Source organism: Pituophis catenifer, unplaced genomic scaffold (genome assembly GCF_029215685.1).
Source record: "Pituophis catenifer annectens isolate HBS135680 unplaced genomic scaffold, rPitCat1.0.hap2 SCAF_16, whole genome shotgun sequence".
Taxonomy (NCBI): domain Eukaryota; kingdom Metazoa; phylum Chordata; class Lepidosauria; order Squamata; family Colubridae; genus Pituophis; species Pituophis catenifer.
Window position 1 is genome coordinate 1,224,614 of NW_027256896.1, and position 4,573 is coordinate 1,229,186.

General features: G+C 43.3%; 1 protein-coding gene across 1 annotated transcript in view; it reads left to right on the top strand.

Annotated features, from left to right (window-relative positions):
• NHERF2 (NHERF family PDZ scaffold protein 2) overlaps window positions 1-4,573 on the top strand; it is a 96,837-nt gene that overhangs the window by 87,859 nt on the left and 4,405 nt on the right. The window lies entirely within an intron of this gene.

Below are 4,573 nucleotides of genomic sequence, written 5' to 3' on the forward strand. Positions count from 1 at the left end.
AGGTCAGGAAGAGCAACAAAGAAACTCACAAATGCTAGGCACCAAACCAGATGTGTTGTTCCCAGTGTCGTTCCTTTCTTCTCGCTGCGCTAAATACCCATCGCAAGAGCCGCTGTGGTGCAGTCCTGCAGGCTACTTCTCTGCCTGCCAGCTGCCTGCAATTTGGCAGTTTGAATCTCACCAGGCTCAAGGTTGATTCAGCCTTCCATCCTTCTGAGGTGGATAAAATGAGGATCTAGATCGTTGGGGCCAATATGCTGACACTGTAAACTGCTTAGAGAGGTATTGCTTAGAACTGCTTAGAAACTGCGAAGCGGTATATAGAATTAGAATTAGAATTAGAATTAGAATTAGAATTAGAATTAGAATTAGAATTAGGAGTAGGGTAGGATAGGATAGGATAGGATAGGATAGGATAGGATAGGATAGGATAGGATAGGATAGAATAGAATAGAATAGAATAGAATAGAATAGAATAGAATAGAATAGAATAGAATAGAATTCTTTATTGTCCAACAGTGATTGGACACACAAGGAATTTGTCTTTGGTGCATATACTAAAAGGAAAAAAAAATGAAAAAAAAATACATTCATCAAGAATCATAAGGTATCTTAGTGATGGCCATAGGTACTAATAAGCAATCAAATCATACTAGGAAACAAACAGAACAATATAAATCGTAAAAATGCAAACAACATGGTTATAGTCATAAGGAGGAGATAAATACTAGTAAGGATGAGAAGAATAATAGTAATACAGTCTTAGTGAATAGTTTGACAGTGTTGAGGGAATTATTTGTTTAGCAGAGTGATGGCGTTTGGGAAAAAACTGTCCTTGTGTCTAGTAGTTCTGGTGTGCAGTGCTCTATAGCGTCGTTTTGAGGGTAGGAGTTGAAACAATTTATGTCCAGGATGTGAGGATTCTGTAAATATTTTCTCAGCCCTCTTTTTGACTTGTGCAGTATACAGGTCCTCAGTATACAGTATACCAGTGGGTCTCAATCTTCCTAATGCCGTGACCCTTTAATACAGTTCCTCATGTTGTGGTGACCCCCAACCATAAAATTATTCTTAAAACCATTGAAAATATGTGTTTTTGGATGGTCTTAGGCAACCCCTGTGAAAGGGTCGTTCGACCCCCAAAGGGGTCCCGACCCACAAGTTGAGAACCACTGCAGTATACAGTATACAGGTCCAGTATACAGGAAGGCAGGTTGGTAGCAATTTTTTTTTCTGCAGTCCTAACTATCCGTTGAAGTCTTGTTTGGTTGCAGAGCCAGACAGGTGCAGATCAGGTTCAGCCGGTTCTTTCTGGCTCAGGCAAATCGGTAGCAGCGGCTGCGGGAGGCTCTGCCCACCTGTGCGGACATCATGACGTTGCTTTTTTAAAGCATCTGTGCATGTGCAGAAGGCTTTGCGCATGCGCTGATGACAGGCACTTTTGTGAACCGGTAGGGAAGGTAAGTGAATTTCCCCCGGGTGCAGATGACAGACTCAATAATTCCTCTGTAGAACTGAATCAGCAGCTCTTTGGGCAGTTTGAGCTTCCTGAGTTGGCGCAGAAGGAACATTCTTTGTTGTGCTTTTTTGATGACGTTTTTGATGTTAGGTGTCCATGTTAGGTCTTGAGATATGATAGAACCTAGAAACTTGAAGGTCTCTACTGTTGATACTGTGTTGTCTAGTATTGTAACATGTGGAAGTATGGAAGGGTTTCTCCTAAAGTCTACCACCATTTCTATGGTTTTGAGTGTGTTTAGTTCCAGGTTGTTCTGGTCGCACCACAAGGCTAGTTGTTCAACCTCCTATCTGTATGCAGATTCGTCATTGTCTCGAATGAGACCAATCACTGTTGTATCATCCAAGCCTTATTTCAGGGTTCAAGAAAATATAAGACAGGGTCTTATTTTTGGGGAAACACGGTAATGCAGCCTTAGTGAATAGTTTGACAGTGTTGAGGGCATTATTTGTTTAGCAGAGTGATGGCATTTGGGAAAAAACTGTTCTTGTGTCTAGTTGTCTTGATGTGCAGTACTCTATACCATCGTTTTGAGGATTAGAAGGGTTAGTTAGAAGAATATCTGGAATGATGGTATTGAATGCTGAGCTGAAGTCTACAAAGAGAATCCTTGCATAGGTCTTTGGAGATTCAAGATATTGTAGGATGTATTGCAGAGTCATATTAACAGCATCATCTGTCAATCTATTTGCTCGGTAAGTAGTATATATAAGTCTAAGTGTCTTTGGTAGTGCTCGGTGTAGCTCATCAAGAGGGGCGAGGCTACTGCCTCGCAAGTAGCTGGATGGCCACCATTGCTCCTGCCTCTTTATATATATAAAGTTTATTGTCATTGTACGCATATATTCACAGTATACCCATACAATGAAATTCACATAACACCCAGAGACCAAGCCCAACACACATAACAATCCCCAGACACACACCCCACACACCAAAAATTCCCCACCCCTAAACCACCCAAGCATCCACACAGCAGACCAAATAATGCTGTCCAACAGCTCACTGATGGTGGCCCTTTAGTTCATTGCTGAGTGCAATTATAACTCTGGGATAAAAACTATTCAGAAGACATGTGGTCTGAGTTTTAATTGTGGACAGAAGGCAACTGTCCAAAAAGATTGTAAGTAGGATGGGAAGAGTCTCTGAGAATGTTGTGCAACTTCCTCAAATAGCGAAATGCGAAGATGTCATCCAGGGCTGGTAGCTGGAGCCCGATGATATTCTGGGCAGTTTTAATAATTGAGCCGAGGTGGCACAGTGGTTAGAGTGCAGTACTGCAGCTACTTCAGCTGACTGCTAGTTCAGCAGATCAGCAGATCAAATCTCACCGGCTCAAGGTTGACTCAGCCTTCCATCCTTCCGAGGTGGGTAAAATGAGGACTCAGATTGTTGGGGGCAATATGCTATTTAGTATACTGTCTTTGGTGTAAGCCGCCCAGAGTCCTCAGAGAGTGGGCGGTATAGAAATATGACTAATAAAATAAAATAAATAAATAATTCTCTGTAGAGCTTTTATGTCCGCTGCAGAGCTGCTCCCATACCATGGAGGAATGCCATATGTCAAGACACTCTCAATGGTGCTGTGATAGTAGGATAGAAGAAGATGCTGAGATAGATTTATCTTCCTGAGCATTCTCTGCCTCTTCTCAGATCTGACGGAGGAGGCAGTTCCTTCTCATCCATGCTGGCTGGTTGCAGCTGCATGCACTCTCCTGCCGAGACCCTGGGGCTGTCCTGCTGCAGCTGTCTCTCGACCGTCTCAGCACAGCTGGCTGCTCGTCTGATTGCTCCCCCTGCAGCCATTCCACCATGCCTGGTCTTGCTGATGCCAGCTCAGGGCCACCGTCCACCTCTGGGCATGCTACCACCCCCCACCCTGTAAGGGGAATGGGACAACTCGCAACAGCCAAGTCATCCTGTGCAACTTGCTATGGCCAGCCCATCACAACAAACTTGCCATGGAACAACTTTCCACGGCCAGCTCGCCACGGGACAACTTGCTGCAGGACAATTCAATAATTCAATTTAATTATTTAAAATAATGTTAAAAATATTTTAATTTTTGTCATTTGTATTTCATTTTCTTTTGGCATCCTTTATTTAATGATCCCGTTCCACCATTTCTTTGATATTTGTGTAACTCTTGTCCTGCAGCGAGTTGTCCAGTGGTGATTTGGCCATGGTGAATTGTCCCACAGTGAGCTGATGTGGAGACTTTCCCACGGCAAGTTGTCCTAGACCCTTCTGACGTGCCGTGCCTGGGACCGGCTTTAGTTTAGGGTGAAATACACCTGGATGGCATTTAGGTCAAACTGTTGTGGAAAACTACTACTTATCTCAGCATATTGTGTGAACCTTAGCATCGCTTTGGAAGTCAATTGGTTGTGCAGTATGAACACAGCAATTCTATTTTGTTAGGCATATTGTGTAAATCCAGCCAGTGTCAAGTTTTGTTGGCAGCAACCGGCAAATGACTAAAAGGATATATTTACTGATTATCCTCAGCTTATGTTGGCAATGGGGACCAGAACTGCCATCAGTAAGTGACTTGATCACAGAGTATGACATCACGTGACCATGCACTTAGCCAGGGCAAGGCTGGCTGTTGTCATAAAATGAGAGCCTCAACTTCTGACTTCCTGCTGGCTTCCCCATTGACTTTGCTTTTGGCAAGCTGGCAAGGAACATCAGAAATTGTAACCATGTGACAGTAGGGACACTGCAATGGCACAAACTCAGAGGACTGTGTCATAAGCCCCCCTTCCTTCAGCATTGTTTGAATGGTCATTGAATGACTGACGTAACGCGAGGAAACCTGAACTCCTTATTTTTTTCTTCTTCTAAGACTAGAAACTGTACTTTTTCCCACTCCAGAAGTAAGATGTTCAGGTGACTAATTTCCACCCCAACGTATTTTTGCAGCCTTGTCTTGGTCTTGTAAATCATGCAAAGTTTGTGCTGGGATTTCAGAACCTGTCAAAATAGTTTGAAGCAGAGCAGCAGTGTAGCCAAAGAACTGCCCCCTGTTGAAGCTCTTTCATTTCCTCCTAG